General features: G+C 44.6%; 1 protein-coding gene across 9 annotated transcripts in view; it reads left to right on the forward strand.

Annotated features, from left to right (window-relative positions):
* The window catches only part of SRGAP2 (SLIT-ROBO Rho GTPase activating protein 2), a 231,027-nt gene that overhangs the window by 131,488 nt on the left and 78,506 nt on the right, over positions 1-21,033 (forward strand). The window lies entirely within an intron of this gene.

Consider the following 21,033-nt stretch of genomic DNA (forward strand, 5'->3'; position numbering starts at 1 on the left):
CTAGCTTTAATCATCTCCTCTCCAAAGCCAAGATAATCCAAGCCTTCTGCCCACATAAGCATCACTTCCCTTCCCGCTTTGCCTCTTCCCATGACCTTGTTTTCCTTTTGATGTTCATTTTGAGGGTGGAGAGTAGAAAAAAAAGCCTTCTCTTTTCGTAGCTGTCTGAGTCAGTGGCCTCCCTGGGCCTTTTGAGTTCTCAGGCAGGGAAACTACACAGCCCACCTGATTCTTCTTACAGGGACCTTAAAAGGGACGAGCGCTGCTTTATTTAAATCCTGGAGCACAAGTATCACTACTAGTTCATTCAGTTCAATGTAATAACTACTTTTGATTGTCTGTAATTGCTCAGTATTCAACTTGCCACTAGAGAAGTACGGTAGAGCAAGCTTAAAACATGGTTCAGGATCTTAGATTTTTTAATGTTTTAGCTGGATGGACAGGCCAGAGACTGCCGAAGCAGGTTATGACTTAAGACATCAATTTAAAGAGTGGTGCAGATAATGAGCTGTCGATAGGAGCTTAGAAAAGGAACAGATTCATGAGAGGTGATGGGACAAGTTTCAGAGAGGAGGAAGAGTTGGGCTGATGCTCTCTTAATTACATGCTGCCGGAATTCATAATTATTCATCCGTTTCTTATGGAAGTATCTTCTGAATATTTCCATATTATCTAGTGCCAACTTCCTCTCCTACTCCTTTCTGCCTATTAGAGATGCTCCCCATAATACAGCAATAGAAGCTTCCTGTTTGGCCAGGTACAGGAGAAGTAGGTGAGATGAGTCTGGAGCCTCATGCTTTGAAGGCCAATTCAAAGCGTTTCAGCTACAGGTCAAAGAGAGCCATTGTTATCGTTGAAAATTCAAAAAAAAAAAAAAAAAAAAAGAGAGCCATTGTTCATTCTAAGTAGGGCAATGGGATATTGAAGACCATGGTGTCTGCAGTGTTCAGTGTGGTTTAGGGTAGAAGAAACTATTTGGGAGCCTACTGCAGTAATTCAGGGAGTAATGGAAGCCAGTTCTTGGGTCATGGCAGTGGGAACTAGAAGAATGGGACATACTAAAAGACAGAGCAAAGAAATTATAGGTGGGAGTGAGTGACCTGACATGAGGTGGGAGGGGGTAAGTGCTAGAGAGGACTCAACATTCATTTAATCATTCAGCAGATAGGTACAGTGTGCCGCCCGTGTTCCAGGGACAGCCATGGGCACTGTAATACAGCAGGAAACAGAACGGAAATGATCTCTGCCTACGCTCTAGTTGGAGAAACACGCCATGTACAGATGAACCAGTGAATGGATCATGGGCCCCATGATGATAAAATAAAGCAGGGCAGGAGCATGGCGGTGCTGGGGTATTACTGTTTTATAGAGGGTGGTCAGGGAAGGTCTCCCTGATCATTTGGCCTTTGAACTGCTCCTTAAATGCAATTAGGGCTTTCACTCTCTGAGGAAGGTCTTTTAGGCCAAGGGAACATGTCTAAGGTCATGAGAGGGGACTGTGGGCAGAGAAGCAATGAGCCCTTCTGTGCTGCAGGGAAGGGGAAGAGTGATAGACGTGGCTTGGGGGTAGGGGCTGGCTGCATCAGGAAGGGCCTCGGAGGCCACTGGAGAGGCCTATAAGGATCTGAAACAAAAAGGAATGGTACAATCGGACTCCTGTTTCAGGAGGATTATTCTGGCTTTTGTGTGAAGACTGAGGGAGAAGCAAGGTGGGAGCGGAATAGGAGGAGCTGTTCAGAGGCTTCTGTAAAGTCAGGCAGGAGGCGATGGCGGGTTGGAACAGAGTGGTGGCCGTGGAGGCTGGGAGAAGTGGTCAGATTCTGGGATGTCTTTTGAACCTGGAGCCAGTGGGAGCTGCTGCTGAATTGAACGTGCATGTGACCCCAAAAAAGCATCAAAGGTAACTGTTAGCATTTTCACCTAAGCAGTCCGAAGTTGGGGTGGCCATTTATTGGGGGAGGTATGTGAAAGAGCCATTGATTCTAGTCCTGCCCTGTGATTAGCGAAGAGTGTAAGAGTGTAGTGACTTGCGTGAAGTCACCCAGGCAGGTGGTAGTAGAGCTGGGGCCAGACCTCCATGATGGGTCCCCAGGCCTCCTGGGTTCAGCATCACACACGGCCCCGGGAGCGGGCGGCGAGGATGGGGGCCGAAAGGGAGAGCTGAACTCTGAGCACATACTAAACGGATAGGTGCAGCCATGAAAGCAGAGAGGGCAACTGAGGCCTAGAGAAAGGACGGGGGACCCAGCAAGGAGGTCAGACGAGCCTATTAAAATGGGTGGGGGGGGGAATGAGTGACATGGCTCATAGAAGCCAGGGAAGAAGAAGCCGGCTCAGGGAGGGCCACTCTGAAGGGGTTTAGAAGAAAGGGATCTGAGCAGATGTCACTGGGTTTGGATTTTGGAGCCCTGGGGCGCTGTGCTGTCCTCAGTAGGACCTCCACTGAGCATTAAACATTTTTCTTACCCTTTCTGCTAATGGTGAGAAGGATTACAATCGTGTAAGCCTGAGACAGGGAGTTCAGACCAAACCAAAAATCTCTTCCGACTCGAGCATTACCTTCTTGTGAGCCTTACACAAGAATGTGGCCTTCCCAGTCCTCTGTAAATGGAAGGAGAGAGCATGCTCCTTGCCCACTCCGCCTCCTGGAAATGGTGTGAGGTTCAAGAAGACAAAGGCTATGAAACTCCTTTGGAAGAGGAACGTTACCCAAGTCAAGAAATCCTTTTCTGGTTGATTTTTAGCGAGTTCTTAATTCAAGAAAACTCTTGATTCCAGCGTAAAAGAAACTTTGCATTCGGAATGTATTAAATGCAGAACACATTGACCAATAAAATAGCGATTCCTCCTTGAAACAACATAAAATATGTCCGTATCATTTTGATTAAATCTTGCTTCATTACTGTGTCCATTAGACTCCTATCAAATCCTGCCTGGGCTTTTTAATTTAATTTAATTCAATTCTGTAGTCACTGTTACCCAACCACAAAAGAATTAGCCTTGCCCCCAAGGCCACAGAGGTCTGGCAGGCACTGGGACGGTTAGCATCGGTCCCTCCGCGGGAACACGGAGCGAGGCTGGCCATGCTGAGTTCTGAGCTGTGTGCCTCCTTCTCAGCTGCGGGCTGCAGCCCCAGTGGAGTTTAATTTTGCCCTTGCAGTCCCCTTCACCTAACAGTATATGAGGAGCAGGAATGGGAATTAATTGTACCTGCTGGCATTATTAAAGTTATCAGTGCATATCCTCTCCTGGGCCAGGAAGATTAAAAAGGGTGTTGTAATCAGAGCAGATGATTTCTGACACATGGGATGGGTTTCCTCCCCAGGTTAGATGTAAGGACCCATGCGAGCTTGTTGCCTCTGGCCTGACAGTACGTAGCTCGGGGCTATGTAGAGGTCTGCCTCGTTCTCCCGCTAGCCTCCTCCTCTCCCTGGATCAGAGATTGTTTCAGGAGGAAATCGGGCCTTCTCACCGCAGATGAATGTACTCCCTGCTGAACCTTCCTGACCACCAGCTACGGTCCGGTGTCTTGGTTCGGCCAGGCTCGAGAGTCACACCTAGTTCAGTTAAGGCATCCTGTGGCTGCTCCCTGGCGATTCGGTTCATTTTAGCAAGCACTGATTAACTGCTCTCTGCACTTACCCAGAACCTAGAGCCATAGGCTGTCTCAGGATTTGACGGGATCGGGAAAGCATTTTTTTTTTTTTTAAATCAGCTTTTCTGGAAAAGAGAAATATTTGGCAAGTTGGCCAAAAGAAGGAGGGGAATGGGCAGAGAGCCAAATCTTACCTTAAGAAGCAGAAGAGGAGAGATGCTTATTTGCGAGAGGGTAAGTGAACTTTCTGAGTACGGCTTTGCAAAGGAGTCGAAAAGCTTTTTAGGTTTTTTTTTGTTTTGTTTTTGTTTTTGTTTTTGTTTTTTGACAAGGAGCTTATGTGGGTTTGTAGAATTCCATGAGAACTCTGGGATTAGCCTGAGCCTTCAGGGTTGTCCTGATCTCAGGCCACTTGCCTACTTGAACCAGGCAGAAAGAGCTGGTATTAAGCTCGAGGTTCTTTTTGCTCCAAAAGCTCGGAAGGAGAACCCTTCTTACAGTCTGGAGTCCTGCTTGCTGGGTTTCTGTAATACCCCCTCATGGGCCGGGAAACAATAGCCCTTTGACTGCATTTCTATCCGTGGTGACGTGAGCTGATGAAACTGGCAAGCAGATAATGGAGGGAATGGGTTAGATGTCCTAGGCGGGAGCTCGTGGCAAAATGGATCAGTGGTTGACGAGAGGAATTTCAACACATATCCTAATCAGTTCTGCAGATAGGTTGTCTGAGATGCCCTGCCTCCTACCTTCCTTGAATCCTTCTGGTCCCCAAGACTCGGGCTTCAGAGGTTCAGCAGGGTGTTTGCAAATCAGCCCAGCCAGTGGCAATGAGCAGTGAGGCTCTCTTTGGGAGACGCCACAGCACAGGGAAAGAACATGAGACTGGGAATCAGGTAGCCTGGGTGGGGACCAAGGGCTCCAGATGGCTTCTTTGTTTATTTTTCTTATTGCTTTAATTCCCTACCACAATTTTGAGATTCTCTAGAGGTTGGCTGTGGCCAGAGAAGCAAATCTGAATAAAAATCTGGTTCTTAGATAGGACAGACTTCTCAGATTCTGCAAAATCACCATGAGTGGAAGGGAGGTGGGGAGGAAGAACAGGCAGCAAGCTCTGACTGTGGCAACAAGCTGTCTTCTAGTTCTGCATTCTAGAAACAGCCCCGATGAATTCTTTTTTTTTTTTTTTTCTTTGCTCTTCCCCCCTTTGGCTTCTGAATGTCTGTGCACTTGCCCAAGAAAACATTTCTCAACCTCTTCAGAATATTTAGAATTAAATACAAATTATAAGAATATGTCACAACTTAGTGTACTCTTTATGGTTTGGGTTTACACAAAAAGTTGACCTGCTCTGGCTTGGAGACCCTGACCTCAGCTCTTCAACCTGCTGTCTTCGGCCCCACATATTTTGCTTCAAACCCCTAAGGCCACGAAGAATGCGGAACTGACAAGTCCACCCCGACTACAAGCTAGGACATCTTGATTAAATTAGTGTGTGTGGAGGGGGGTGGGGGGGTGCGGTGGAGAGAAAGGCACAGTGACACAAAGGGCGTTTTGAGGAGCCCGGTAGTGCCTGTGGAGAATGAATGTTCTCGGTAAATATGGCCATGACCTGTAGGTCCACACATGCCAGAGACACAGCTCAATTGTCCCCAGGAGTTGGGGGCTGGGGATGATCAGGGGGAAGAGGCCAGTCTGCAACCACACTCCCCATCCCCGAGTGGAGAGGGCAGCCCAGCATGGAAAGGCAGGAATGCAGGAAGGCCCACCGTTGCTTTCTTTCTTCTATAACTTTTACGGCAAGCGATTCTTTGATCACAGTCCTTGTTTGGGGTTTGGATCAAAAAGTGCCTTCCTTTTCCTTCCCTCTGCTTCTCAGTTCCCCACTGGGCAGTAAGGGAACTCCTGAAAGCATCCTTTGTTTCATGCCTCTTTCCACTCCCTTCCTGGGGGCTCCCCAAGAAGATGGGTGCCTGAACCTACAGAGTTCAGGGCAGTGCCCCCAGGACAGTGCTCACCCTTGTCACGTACCACCGTCTTCATCCTATTCATCCTAAAGTCCCAAGACCAAAGGGAAGAACCGGTGGACCGGTGGACCACTAAAGGCTTCCACGCTGGCCACCACATAAGTGGAAGCACGGTGGTAGGTCAACCCCAGCTCAGCTCCATCCGCCCTGTGGTCAGGGTGCTCCTCCTTTGCCCTTTGAACTTCCAGCCATCCAGATTCAGCAGAATGGTTTCTTTAAAAGCTGATTACGTTTTGGATTCACTCACTGAGCATGGAGCCCAACACGGGGCTTGATCGCAGGACCCCAGAGATCACGACCTGAGCCGAAACCGAGAGTCAGCCGCTGAACCACCCAGGCACCCCTCCCTTGCTTTTCTTAAATTACATCTTCTAGTTAGTCACCTCTAAACAGCGTAATTTAATTTTGTGTCTTGCTTCTTTCGTTTGCCAAGTTTGTGCGTTCCACCCACGCTTTACCTTGTTTCTTTTCATTGCTGTAGGGGCCCATTTACAAATGTACCACAATTTACTTATCAATGTGCATTTTGTTATCAATGGGCCTTGGATTGTTTTGCTGGGGGACTATTGCAAACCGTGCTGCTGTGAACATTCTTATATGTGCACACCCGTGTCCACGTGGCCAGATTTCTAGGGTGTATGCCTAGTAATGGAATTGCTGGGTGAAAAAATAAACATATCTCCTCCTTCTTTACTACGCAATGCCCAACTGTCTCCCATAACGTCAATAGTCACTTTCACCCCCACCAACAATGTATGAGTTTCATTTTTCTACATCCTTGCCAACATTTAGTCTGGTCAGATTTTTAATTTTAGCTCTAGTTTTATCTTTAACTGTTTCAATGTTAGCTATTGTCAGATTAGTTTTAGTTTGCATTGTTCTGATTATTGCGATCAAGGGTCTTTCCTTATTTTTACTGACCATGTTAGATATATTCTCTAGTGAAGTACTAATATCCTGAATACTAGTCATTTTCCTGACTATATGTGTTAGACATATATTCTCCTACACTGTGACTTACCTGTTGTTGTTGTCTTTTTTAATATTTTCTACTGATTAGTAAACGTTCTTAATTTTAGTGTGGTTGCTCCCATTTTCTTTTATGGTTAGTGCTTTTCTACCATGTCGAAGAGAATGTTTCCTACCCTAAGGTCTTGAAGACACTCCATTGTATTATCTTCTTTTTTTTTTTTTTTTTTTTTTTTTTTTTTTTTTTTTTTTTTTTTTTTTTTTTTTTTTTTTTTTTTTTTTTTTTTTTTAAAGATTTTATTTATTTATTTGATAGAGAGAGATCACAAGTAGGCAGAAAGGCAGGCAGAGAGAGAGAGAGAGGAGGAAGCAGACTCCCCGCCGAGCAGAGAGCCCGATACGGGACTCGATCCCAGGACCCTGAGATCATGACCTGAGCCGAAGGCAGTGGCTTAACCCACTGAGCCACCCAGGCGCCCGTATTATCTTCTTTAAGTCATAGTTTTGTCTTTCACATTATGGTCTAAAGCCACGCCCATGAAACCAGTTTTTATATGTAGTATGATCTATACTATATATATATGTGTGTGTATGTGTGTGTTTGTGTGTGTATAATATTATATATACTATAATATATATTGCAAGGTAGGGCACAATTTAATTAGAAAAAAGTATGTAATTTCCCTATGATCATTGACTGAAAATTATATCCCTCCTCCCCCACAACTACACACTTGCCATTTTTTTTTTCCTTTAAGATTTTTTATATTTATTTGACGGAGACAGAGCAAGAGCGAGCACAGGAAGGGGGAGCGGCGGCAGAGGGAGAGGGAGAAGCAGGCTCCCCGTGGAGCAGGGAGCCTGATGCAGGGCTTGATGCTGGGACTTGGGATCATGACTTGAGCCGAAGGCGGCAGACTCTTAACTGACTGAGCCACCCAGGTGTCCCCCCACACACTTGCTTTTCTAAAAAAGTTGTGTCGAAAATTTACCCCATGCCAGGCATGGTCCTAAATGCTTTCCATGCAGAAAGCCGAGAGGTGACATTTGAGCTGGGTTTCTAGTGAATGAATAGGATTTTGTAATTAGAGACGGAAAAGGAAGGTGTTTGTGAGACTGTGGGGGGTGGGGAGAGAGGGGGAGCAGAGTGAAGTTCCTTCCATGTGGAAGGAACCGGCTTCAGGACAAAAGAGCACAGGCAGGAGAGAGGATTCTCCAGAGGGTGGTGAGTACAAGAGTTTGGCTAAATCGGAGTATTTATGAGGAAAGTAGTTGAAACAAAGCTGAGAAGAGCCCTGAATGCCCAATGAAGGAGTCTGAACTTTTTTCTGGAGAGCATTTAGGTACCGTGGAAGGTTTATTCATAGGAACATGACATAATAGAGCCGCCGTTCAGGGGGCCTCTAATCCAGGCGCAGGGGAAGCAGTGCCAAGAGGGATGAAAAGGAACCAGACGTCAGATGTGTCATGAAGGAAAAGTCAACAGCTGATGGCCACTTATTGGAAAGAGAATTGGAAGTCAATGATTACTTCTTTCTGTTTTTATGCTACTGTCACAGAGTAGAGGCCAGTGTGGTGTTAAGGAATTTAGGATAGCTGGTGAGCCTGACATTGTCACATATGTCCCAGGAACTAGATGCCAGACCTTCCTTGGAGAGCCCCACATGGCCCATTCATTACAGGTGCTCATTTTTAGAACTTCATGTGAAGTTCCTCCATTCTGCGGACTCTGGGTCACCAGAGAATGCCCGAGGTGTGAACCTGGATTCTGAATCACTATGGCAAATTTTATAGATTCCCTTCATGTGAGGTAGAGTGAGCCCCCTCCTGCCCTTTGGTGGACTGTGGTTTTTGAAAAGCCCCTAAGGAAGTAATGAGGAACCATATTTAAAACCTCAGATTTGCTTCTCTTTTGTTTTACCAGAATATTTTGGTCACCATGTCCTGGGAAATGGATAATTTTAAAACATAAATGTGGTAAGCCTTCATGTTCCCCAGTATCTATGCATTCTTTCATACAGAATATATTTTGGTACTTGTTCCGAATCCAGTATTGCACTGGACCTGGTGAGGGCCACATGCAAACATAACATAATCTCTGTTTTCAGAGTTTAGACTTTGGGTTGTACTTCTAGAAACAGCAGTTTATGTAATTCAGACCAATCTTATGCTTCTTTGGAGCTGTTTTTCCCCAGGGAGCATCTACTATTCTAGAAAAGACCACTGAGGGCCAAGAAGCTGAGCAGAGCTTTCAGTAGCCTTGTAGGGCTAACAGAACAGAAACTGGAATACAAGGCCAAGGAAGGGGGACCCCTGGTAAACTTCTCAGGCTTTAGGACCCCACAGGTCTATAGCTTAGAAGTGAGGGGGAACCAGAAATAAGACTTCAGCCGTCTTACAGGACTGAAGCCTAGCTTCAAATTATCTTAATCTTTAATTGGATTAAGGTGATCTAGGACAGTAGTCACTAGAGGCAGATGTAAATCTTCTCTAGTGGAAGGTCCTATCCTCCTAGGTCTAACAGTTCCCACTCATCATTTTGTATGTCTAGTGCTGCTAAGGAAAACAATATACCCACAGGAGATCCATGTAATGGTTTTCAGACAAACCTTAAATTAACTATGTTTAATACATTTATGATATCAAATAATAGCAAGTAACTGGAAATTATAAAAAAGAATCAACTTAAAATGGATCAAAGTTGTAACTCTAAGAGCTTAAACTCTTAGAGGAAAGCAGGCATAAATCTTTGACCTTGGATTAGGTAACATTTCTTAGATCTGACATCAAACACAAGCAGTAAAAGAAAAAAATACATAAATTGAACTTCATCAACATTATAAACTTGTGTGCATCAAAAGACACTGTCAAAGAGATTAAAAAGACGACCTATAGACTCAGAGAAATATATCTGATAAGGATCTAGTATTCAGAATATATAAGGAACCCTTAGAGCTCAACAACAAGAGGACAAACAACCCAATTTTGCAAAAGGTGAAAGGCTTGCGTAGACATTTCTATGAAGAAGATATCCAAATGGCCAACAAACAGAAGAAGATGCTCAGCAGTGTTAGTCATTACGGAAGAGCAAATCAAAGCCACAGTGAAATACCACTTCGTACCCACTGGGATGGCTGTCATGAAAGAAAATAAGAAAAGGAGTGTAGAGATGTTGGAACCTTTATATGTTGCTGGTGGGATTGTTAACTGGTGCAGATGCTGTGAAAAACAATTGGGCAGTTCTTCAAAAATGTCACCAAAAACTTATGCAAAAACATAGGAGTTACCCTATGACCCAGCAGTTCTGTTTCCCTACATCTATACCCAAGGGAATTGAAGACAGGCTCACTGAAGAACTTGTACATAAATGTTTATAGTGGCGTTATTCATAATCACCCCCAAATGAAAACAATCCAAATATTCATCAACTGATTAGTGACTAAAAATAATGTGGCATATCCATGCACTGGAATATTTCTCACCCACAAAAAAGAAATAAGTACTGATACCAGCATGGAGGGACCTTGGAAACAATATGCCAGTTGAAAGAAGTCAGCCACATATTGTATGATTCCATTTGATAGGAAATATGGGCAAACCCAGAGAGACAGTAGATTAGTGGTTATCAGGAGCTGAGGGGAAGAGGTGGTGGTGCTGGGAGTGAATACTAACAGGTATGAGTTTTCTGTTTGGGGTGATGGAATGTCCTGGAATTAGAGAGAAGTGATTATTGCACAACCTTGTGAATATCCTAAATACCACTGAATCGTACACTGTATTTATTTATTTATTTAGTTACTTACTTACTTACTTAGATTTTATTTATTTATTTGACAGATGGAGAGCACAAGTAGGCAGAGAAGCAGGCAGAGAGAGCCCGATGTAGGGCTCGATCCCAGGGATCGACCCTGGGATCATGACCTGAGCTGAAGGCAGAGGCCCTAACCCACTGAGCCACCCATGCACCGCTACTTTATTTATTTTTTAATTGTGCACTTTATAATATTGTATGGTATGTGAATTTTATTTCTATTTTAAAAGGAAGACTCCAGCAGAAATTTTAGTACTAAAAATGCACAGTAACTAAAATAGAGAGCTCAGTATGTGAATTGAACGGATTAGACGAAGAGTAGAGAATTAGACAAAGAATAAAGAATTAATGAACAGAAAGGTAGGTCAGAATAAATAGATCTACTGAAGCTTAGAGAGGTACAAGGATGGGGAATACAAAAGAGAGCATAGAAGAATTATGGGATATGGCAAATGGGCGTAACATGCATACACGTGAAGTTCCAGAAGAAGGGACCAGAGAGAATGGGTAGAAACAATATTTGAAGAGAAAATGGTGGTGAATTGTCCAAACTAGAGAAAGATCTCAAGTTGTAGGTTGAAGAAACATTATGAACCCCATGTAGGGTAAACAAAGAAAATTACCTGTGGGCACATGATATTAAAATTATCTCTCTCTGACAGAGAGAATCTAAAATTTTAAGACAGCTAGAGATAGTGAGGGGAAAAAAAGGCATATTACCTTCAAAGGAACAACAAGGTTGACAGCTGAGTTCTCAGTAGAAATAGTGGAAAACAGGAGACAGTGGAATGAAAAGCTGAAAGAAATATCTTTTAAAAATGAAGGTGAACTAGGCATTTTTAGGCAAGAAAAAGGAGGAGACTTTATCACCAGCAGCCCTGCACTTAAAGGAAACTGAATGGTATTCTTTATGCAGAAAGAAAATGACCCCAGATAGAAGCCTTGAGATGCCAGAAAAGAAACAGTGTCCACCTAAATGAATAGTGACTGTTTAAAAAAAAAATTTCATATGAGGTGTTAAGCACATATAAAATGAATGAAAATGGCAGCAATAGAGCCTATCTTTAGGTGGGGGTGGGGAAATAGGTTTAACAGTATTGTGGAAAAAGCGGTAAGTATATTAATTTATTATTAGCCTTCGGCAAGTCAGGCATATACATTGTAATTTAGTTAGGGTTACCAGTAGAGAAATAGCATCTCTACCAATCTAAGAGAGGAGGAAACTCAGTTAATAAGAAATGGCCCCCCAGAAGATAAGGATGATTCTGGTAAAGGCAAAAGTGTTGGGACATGGAACACAGTGGTGGCTTCCAGGGGTTAAGGGTAGAAGAGAGTTAGACTATGGAGGGGGGCAGCATGAGAGAATTTTTTTGGTAGATGATGGAACTGTCCTGTGTCTTAACTGTGGTGGATTTCACCAAACACACAGAATATGCCAGAAGAGTGACTGTATTTTTTAAAAATGGAAGAGAAAAAGAAAATAATAAATAAGAGGAAAGGAGGCTCTAGGGGCAGTTAGAACAAATGGAATATAGCCGTTTGGTGGATTTGAATGTATCAGCAATTAATTATAAGGATAAATCAACTCCTGTAAAATTAAAAGGTAGATTGTCAAACAGATTTTAAGAAAAACCAAAGTGTATGTTGCTTACAAGAGAAGACACATGACTTAAGTATAAGCATGTAGAAGGATTTAAAGCAGAATGATGGGAAAAGAAAGCTCGATAAGATCAGACCAACTAGATTTTAATTAAAAAATTATTATTAGAGATAAAGGGAGACATTTTATAATAATTGGAGATTTAAAGTTACCAGGAAGTAGTATATACTTAATAACGTAACCGTAAAATACATTAAGTCAAAAACAGACTATTAAAAGAAGGAACAGACAAACATCAACCCCAATGGGAGATTTAATAATACACATGTCTTGATGAGTGATTCAACAATTAGACCAAAAACAATTCAGTAAAGATGTCGAGAGTTGAAAACCAGTTAAACTGCCTATATGGCATATATGGGCATGGTGCCTAACTGTAGGCAGACACACATTCTTTTCAAGCGTACCTGGAGCTTTTGTAAAGCCTGAATCAAAGAGAAACATTGAAGCACTTGGTGAAAAAATCAGAGCTGGAGATTGGAAATTGCCGATTTCCAAACTCTGGACATTTTCCTTCTTAGAGTTCAATGATTTTTCATCGGTACTGAGGTACTGGCAAGAGGGAAGGTGCCCTCTTCTAAGGATACAGGTTTTTTTTTTAAGTGTCTAAGGACCAGGCCGGATGGGAGTGGCAGTGGGGACGGAGTGCTGATGAAGACAAAAAGATCGCACACCCCCTCCTCTGTATCAGAAGAGAGTTGTCCCAACCCAGTTCTCCACCCCAGCTCCAGGGAAGTGCGTTCTAGTTCTCTGCCAACAAAGAGCTCTACTTGTCTCCTAGGGTTGGCCTTAGGTGACTCACGGGTCCAGCTCGGGCACCTGGAGTGCCAAGAAAATGGTCTCTCCACACTTGGACCTCCAGGAGCCTTTTCTCCTCGTTCCATGGTGGGATCTGAGGCAACTCCAGAAGCACTAAAACGACACAGATCCTTCAATGAATTGGCTTGGCTGCTGGGTTCCTCTTTCTCAAAGTATTTAATCAGCGATTTTCCCAGTGCCCCAGGCATTTCCTGTACGGGCGCTGCTGACTTTTACTTCCTACCAGGCCGCCCTCCTCTCTGTGTTCACGCTGCCAACTTTCAGATGAGCTCTATTAACTCCTGTTCTCCCTGCCTTTCCCCAGCCATCTGGGAGCCACGCAGGCCTTCTTCCCATCCCCCAGCTCCTGGAATTCCTTATTGTGGGAGGACATATGTTTGCAAGCACCTTATCATTCTGCCTTTCCTCCCTCCCTCCCTCCTCCTTGCCCAGTTCCAAGCCATTGATTGTTTTTTCTGCAGCGTTCATTTTACAGTTGCTGAGAGATTTGTACTCTCATGTTGCCTGTTTGCCTTTGTGTCTTTTGTCCCCTGTGTCCTGGTCTCTCCAGGGCACTACAGTTACCTAGATACCATTTCTATGCCTTTAGTGTCCTGCCTTGGAGATCTTCAGTATGACCTCAAGAAATGCTTTGGCACTGGAGATCAGAGCCTGAAGACATTATTACACTCCTGCTAACATCTTTATCCAGAAGAGTTAAAGGTGGAAAGGTGCCAAGAAAAGGATCACAGTGGTGATTTAAGAAATGAAGCCTCAGACTTGGTAGTCTCTTCCCTTTTAAGGGATGTTGCTTTCAGCTTATTTTCTTAGTATGAGAAGGGGACCTTCTCAGAGATGGAAACAACCATAGAGGAACGTTCAGGTTGTTATAAGTCTGTGCCATCCGAGGTCCTAGGAGAGCAGGGGGCCTTCAGCTTCTTCCTGGCCCCTAGCCCCATCTCTGGCCCTGCCCCAGTCCAGTGGGATTCAGTCTTGTCTGAATTATGTGTTTCCATGGCAGGAGGTTCGGTTCCTTGTAACAGAGCAGATCAAGCATCTGAGGAAGGTAGGAGCTGAATCCGCAGAGTTCACTGTCATGCCAGAGAATGGATTTTCTCCCAGGGCCACTAGTATTACTGCGGTTATTAAGTCTGGCGAGTCATACGTTTCGGAACTTTTGGGTGGAAAAGCCTTAAGGAAATGGCTTTCAGAAACAAGTGCCCTAGAGGAGAAAGCCCCTGGATTTCATTAAACCAGAACTTGGTAATGGACAGTCTTTGATTTTTCTGACCTAGGCAGTAGGGAGCTCCTACCTTTGGACATTTAATTATGATACCCATTGAACGAAGTCCCAGTTGTGCAGTTGAGAAGGATTTTTTTTTTCTGTTTAATCTTCCTGAAGGGATAGAACGTAATTCTATCCTCCTTATTTTCCTTCTACATTACCTCCCTCCGCTCCCAGTTTCCTCCTTTCTGCTAAACACCTACTCCCCCCTCCTTGGGAAAAGTGCATATTTCTCAAGGAGTCATTGTTACTTTGGTTCTTACTGAAACTGAGGAGGAGAATGGATTGTGCAGCAGGGGGCATAGGGAAAAGCAAAGATTCTTCTTCCCCGTGGGTTGATAGAGCCCTTCCATCGGAGGGAGTTAGCTACAGTCCTGCCTGGTGATTGGCTTCTGGGACCTTCCCAGTTCCACCTAACACAATTGTTATTGTATTGTGAGGGCCCAGAAGGAGGAGCACAGTGTGGTGGAGAGAGCGCTCAGGTGGGTGTTAGAGAGGTCTAGATTCTAATATCGTAATACCGAATCGTTACTGAACATACTCGGTGCCACATTCTGTTTCAAGGACTTTACATGGAGTATTATCTCCTTACTAACCCTATTTTGCAGATGTGGACACCAAGATATGGAGCAGTTAAGTAATTTACCCGAGGTCCTGTGATCAGGTAGTGGAAGCAGGATTCAAACCCTGCTCCATCCCGAGCCTGGATGTCTCTTTGCCCACCTCCAGGACTGCAGTGGTCCCAGGCAGGGTGCTGAAGAGCTGCATGACCCTGGAAAAGTCATTTCACCTTTTGTGGCTCATCTGTGAGCCACAGATAAACTCCTGAGGGAGTTTATGTGGGCAACTTCTGATGCAGTTTCCACTTTGAATAATTTGTATGCAGAAAAGGCAACTATGTTATTTTATTCTTGTGGTTAGGTGAAAGCACAGTGTTTAAGTCTAAACTAAAATTTGATCTAATTGATTCAACAACTGATTACTTCCCAGTTCCTATGCACAAAGCCGTGGGCTGGGCACTGTTGGAGAAAGAAGGGGGCTTTAAAAGTTAAAATCTGGGTGCCTGGGTGGCTTGTCAATTAAGTGTCTGTGTTCAGCTCAGGTCATGATGTCAGGGTCCAGGGATCCGAGCCCTACATAGGGCTCCCTGCTCCATGGGGAGTCTGCTTCTCCCCCTGCCCTTCTTCCTACTCATTCTCTCTCTCTCTCTCAAATAATAAATAAAATTAGAAAAAATAAAAGTTATAATCTGTTCTGTTGTTTAGGCTAAGAAATTCAGATAATTAAACAAGGATCTCATTGAGAAACCTGTTGCATTAGAAGGTGAATTCCGAGACAGGTATTTTGGGTCTCACACTGTAACTGGTTTTGGACATTTTCTTTTAAGTTATGACTCCTGTCACCAGGAGTGCTTAACTACACGCATTCACTTCTGAGTGAAGGAGCCACTGGTGAGATTAGTTTTTACAGTGCTGACAAGCTCAAGAGGTTCTTTAAAAGTGAAACATGCCTGCTTGGGGAGTCGCTGATACTGAAGCAATGTCATTATAACCTGAAATTTCTATCCTCATTTAGAAAGGCAAATTCAAAGAAAAAGGATATGTTGTAGAATGCTTAGATTTTTTTGAAGTCGGATTTCTGTTTATGGGCATGCTGGGTTCCCCATCTAACTTACTCTGGGGTTAAGTTAAAGTGCAGAATCCTCATAGCTGAAATAGAAAAAAAAAAAAAAAAAGATGGACCTCAAATAGAAAACTAGCTTGAGACGTTCCCTTTCTAGTAAGGCCTTTGAGCCCAAAAGAATTGTGTTCTGATAGGCTTGGACATCAGGGTAATGTAGATCTTTCTCGGTGGCTTGTAAATGTTAAACTCTTCCGTGTTCTGCTATATTCCCAGTCAGACCACAAGTGCTTGACACATAATAGGCATTCCATAAATATTTGCCAACAGACTCCTTGCTCGCTCCTTGAAACCCAGCATTTCCCCCTTGCCAAGATCTAGGAGTTCAACCTGCTTCCAGACATCGGATTCCCCACCTTGAACGCAAGTCATTTAGCATCTTAGTTGGTGGGCTCTAGTCCCTAGCCCGCTATTTTCTTTATTAATTCCACAACTTCAGCATACCCAGTCTTTTTAAACCTGTGCATAAAGATTCATTAATGGGTTATAAAATGAACTTAGTGAGTTATGACTAATATTTAAAAAAAAAAAAAAGAGAGAGAAGAGAAAAGAATAGGAAATAGCAGAATGCAGTGTGCCTAATAAGTACTTTCATTTAGACACACCATAATATATTGGATTGCAGTTCGAAAAATGTGTGATTCTGAAATCCCAGTCTCCCCTGTCTTTAGAAGTTAAAAGCACTTTAGGTGTCACTCTCACGGCAGCTCCCAGCCCACTTCTGTGTAAGTCTTGCAATTCAGTATATTTGTATTTTACCACTGGCCTGGGCTCCCCAGAGTATGAGGTCGTAACGAGCACAGCCTTGCTAGAACCATCACGTGGTACCCTAATGCGTGCACGCCGACTAGAGACAGTCCCTCTGCATATACGTGAGCTGCGTAGCCAAGGGGACGTGGAGAAGTGGTATCTGAGCTCTGACCTCCAGGATCGCCACTCGCGACTTCTCATGGGCCGAGGTGGACTGGGGAAGGGCCAGACACGGAGTCTGCCATCCCGGAGCACCGGCCCTGCCGCCAAACACCCACTCCTTTTCCTCCTGTCCTCCCCACCAAAAAGCATTGCAGGCAGAGCGCCAGCTCATGAAATGGGGTCTCTTTGAAGTGCTGAATGAGTGTCCCTGCAGCTGTCACTCTACATCTGGTGGTGCTTCTCCTGCCAGAGCTTCATAGAGGCTTTGCATCCCTTTACTCAGAAAGCTCTACGTGTAAATTCAATTTTATTTTATTTTATTATTTTTAAATTTTAATTTATTTATTTGAGAGAGAGAGAAGTAGGGACAGTGAACCCAAGCAGGGGGAGAAGCAGGCAGAGGGAGAGAGAAGCAGACTCCCCACCAAGCAGGATGTCCAATGTGGGGCTTGGTCCCAGGACCCCAGGACCACGACCTGAGCCGAAGGCAGATGCCCAACCGACTGAGCCACCCAGGCGCCCCGCAAATTCAGTTTTCAACTGGATTTTTAACAGTTGGTCTCAGGAGTGTCTTTGGGGTTGGGGGGTGCTGGTGCTGATGGAGGGAGACACATGCCCTTGAAAATTGGATTCTTTTTTGGAAAACTGCTGGCACGGGCTCATCGGCAGGGAACTAAATGAACCACTGTTTCTACCTGCTGACAAGCTAAGCCTTGGGACAGCGCTGAGATTAGCTCTCATCACATGGCCAAGGCATGCCTTCCTCTCTTCTTCCTTTCATACAGCCGGGGTAATTTTGTGTCTGTCAAATAATACGGCTTTGTAGTACAAATGCGTGTAAACAACAGCCCACTAGTGCTGAGCAAAAGCACTAGAGGATAAATTAAAAGGTGGTCTTCTTGATGATGGCTGGTTTTAAAACCCTTTCGTAATCCATGTTCTTTGGGAAATGCCGATAGATGAACCCATGAACCCATCTGAGCTCTGGAGATGGAGCCATCCAGAGAACAGGGGCAGCCCAGTACCGGGCGGCCTAGAGCACGTGGCCTCTTGCACTTCAGCGGCTCTGGTCTTCCTCTGTGGGAGGAGGCTTTGGCAGGTTAGGGTCTGGGGGAAACAAGGCTGTGCATTTTCATTTCTGTCATCCAGTGCTGCTATCTGTTGGAAGAGGAGGATTCCCTGCCCATTTGGTAAACCGCACAGCTGGCAGGAGCTGTAGCAACCTCCCTAGGAGCAGGCCCGCCCCAGTGGCCTGGTGGAGTGCCTCCCCCACCTTCCCCACCTCCCCCCTACCTCCCTATCCCCCCCAAACACACTCTGACCACAGGGTTGTGGGGAGCTTCAAAATAAAAGATCCCCGCCTGTCCCAGAGACCCGGCATTGTTCACTGTGCCACATTTCTATTCTAAATTTAGGCATCTTTTTTTTTTTTTTCCAGGCAAAGATTACTATGCAAACATTTAAGAGAAAAAAAACTTTGCCCAAAGTAATTTTTTCCCTCGACTTCTATTTGGTTTCCTGCAATGTTTAGATGACTCATTCTCTTCCAAGAAATTTTAAAGAAAAGAGATGCAGGCTGTGTGATAGCGTACAAAGACTGCTCTGTAAATTCTTATGCTTCCCTGCCTAGAAAACCCATTGCATTTTTTTTTTTTTTTTTTTTAAAGCAGGGAACGGAAAGGCCCTGCAGACTTCATTGTCATGTACTCGGCCTCTTCAGGTTTTGTTGTTCCCGGGATTAAATGTCCCTTTTGTGTTTGGGTGGGGTCCCCTTGTAGCTTCCAAGCTCCGACAGCCCTTCCTGGCTTGCTGCTGGGGCCACTCTTGCCCCCAGAGGCACATAGTTAAGGTTTCTGAAACAGAGAACGGTGGCCTTTTAGCATCCGTGAGTGGAGAGGGAGGCACTGGCCATTTCCTGCCTCTCCTGGTGGCAGCGTTGTTCCTGTTTGCTGGGGGCTTGGTGGGGCCACTGTAGCTGGGAGAGCTTCTCGTGTGTTCCCCGGCCCAGCCCTCAGCCACAGGGAGCCGTAAGTCAGAAGTCAGAATCGCTTCAGCAGCCTGTTCAAATAAACAGGGATAATAGTTGAGTCGGTCCTTTTCCAGCTAATCGGTACACGAAAGGAAACATCTGCCTGGGCTTAATTGCTTTTTTATTGGTTATGCTTTTTCTCCTTCTCCTTTCCCCTTACCCGCCCCCCCCCCTCCTGTGGCTAAGTTATTTAAGTCCTGGGTAAGCAACAGGGTAGAGGAATGGAAGCCTTCTTCCAGCAACCTCCACCATTTAAACACGACGAGGTGGTAAGGGAGGGAGGGTGGCTGGCAGGGGAGTTGGGACCTGGAGGGAGGGTTGGGTGTTTGGAGGGCAGGGCACTTGGAAGTGATACTCGAGGTCACTTCCTGGCCTCCGTTGCTGACTCTGGGGCTGGCTGGTGAGTCATTTTGCCTCACTTCACCTCCTTGGATCTCTGCTTCGATGGACCTCAGCTCTCCCCCCATGATGGGAAGGAGAAACCCGTATGTGAGAGTCTAGATGAAAGGCATTTCCTCTGTGGCTCTTCCAGTGGTTGAGGCTATTGAATGAGAGACATTTGGGAATGGTAAATTTAAGACGGGCAAGCTACCCTGAAGCCTTCCATTTTGTAGAGCATCTCTGTCCCCGAGGAGAACTTGCTCATTATCTTCTGCTTTGGGAAGTGAAGCCGACCAGCCGTACGCAGAAGTGGGTGGAGGGTGCATCTAATACGGACTCAAGAGGCCAAGCAAAATATCATGAAGGATCCTGGAATGGCAGAGGTTAGGAGGGGCCTTGGAGTACGCTAGCCTTTCATTTTACGGAAAAGAAAACAGAGGCCCAGAGAGAGGAATCGATCGCATTGTTCAAAGTTATCTTCTTGATGGTGGAGGAGCCAAGAATAGGAAACTCATGTGATGGCTTCTTCAAGGTTCCTCCCGCCGACTTCCACCCCACCAGGTGTGAAGAGTCTGTCTCCACACAACAAAGGTCACACAGATGTTGTGTTCCATAATTAATTCCTTAACAGAAAAAGGCAAAACATTCAAGAGACACGAGAATGCCGAAAGAACATGTAAAAAAGAGAAAGTTCAAGCTCACTACAGTCAAAGGACCGCAGATCATGAGAAGGTACCTGCTGAATCATCAAGAAAAAAGGCTTCTGGTAGTGTTTTTCATTGGTACAGTTTTTCTCAAGGGCAGTGTAATGGCATGAATGAATAGTCTTTGACTCAGCAATGTGACTTCTGGGACAAAATGATGAAAGGTGTGTGCATAGGTGATGCAACAAATAATTTAATGGAGCATGTTTTATCATAAAAATTTGTAAGCAAAATGGATATCCAAGAATAGGAGCTGTAGCAATATCATCTTCCATGATGTTCTAGAAGAAGAATATGGGGGGAACTGTTCACAAACTTTTGTTTGAGTAAGTTGCAGAGTGTATAACGCAACCCCGATTTCATGAAAATCTTATGGAAGAAACTAGAAAAATAGATAAAGTCTCAAGTGGTGATTTCTTAGTGGTAGGAATTAAAAGTTGCTTTTCCTTTTTGCCCATCTTCTTGAGTTTTGGCTTTTTTGTTTTGTTTTTCTTTTTCCAGTCTTCTTATTAATTACAATAAACATATATTCCTTTTAGAATCAGAGAAAATAGTTTTAAAGTCATACGTCTTGAATAAAGCAAGATTGCAAATGATTATGCTTCAGACATGCAAGACCTCTTTCTTTCTTCCCCTGGGAGTGGAGCCACACCAGGGGTAGTATCTACCTGCTGTTAGAAGGGCATTGTTGGTATCTGATGGGTAGGAAAGAACTAGAAGGAACTGGCAGAAGATAAAAGAGGGCTTCCCCTCTTGATGACCCAATGATGCCAATTAGTTTTATCCCCTGCTCTCTTGGGCTCGGCATAGGACGCTCGGTACAGAAGGCATGGCTCTTTCCTCCTTCGTGCTTCTTCACCCTTCTTTATTTCGACTATTTTGTCTATGTCATTAGATGCCCGAGTACCACTACTACTTAGTACAGACAGGTTGGAGACCCCTTCACATGTATTATCCGAATCGGGTACCATGAGCTGATCTCCAAAGCAGTTATTACTGGGGTACCACTGCGCTGGGAGTTTGGGGCAGAAATAAATCAAGTAAGACCTATACTTCCTTCCTCCTTGGACATACCTATTTGGTGAGGTGCTTCGGAGCCCTTGGATGTTTATGTCCTTCTTTCTGTGGCGTCCTATTTCACATCTTTCTTCCACAATTCTCAAGAAGGCTCAAGTTCAAGTGTCC

The sequence above is a fragment of the Mustela nigripes genome, chromosome 10 (genome assembly GCF_022355385.1).
Source record: "Mustela nigripes isolate SB6536 chromosome 10, MUSNIG.SB6536, whole genome shotgun sequence".
Lineage (NCBI taxonomy): Eukaryota > Metazoa > Chordata > Mammalia > Carnivora > Mustelidae > Mustela > Mustela nigripes.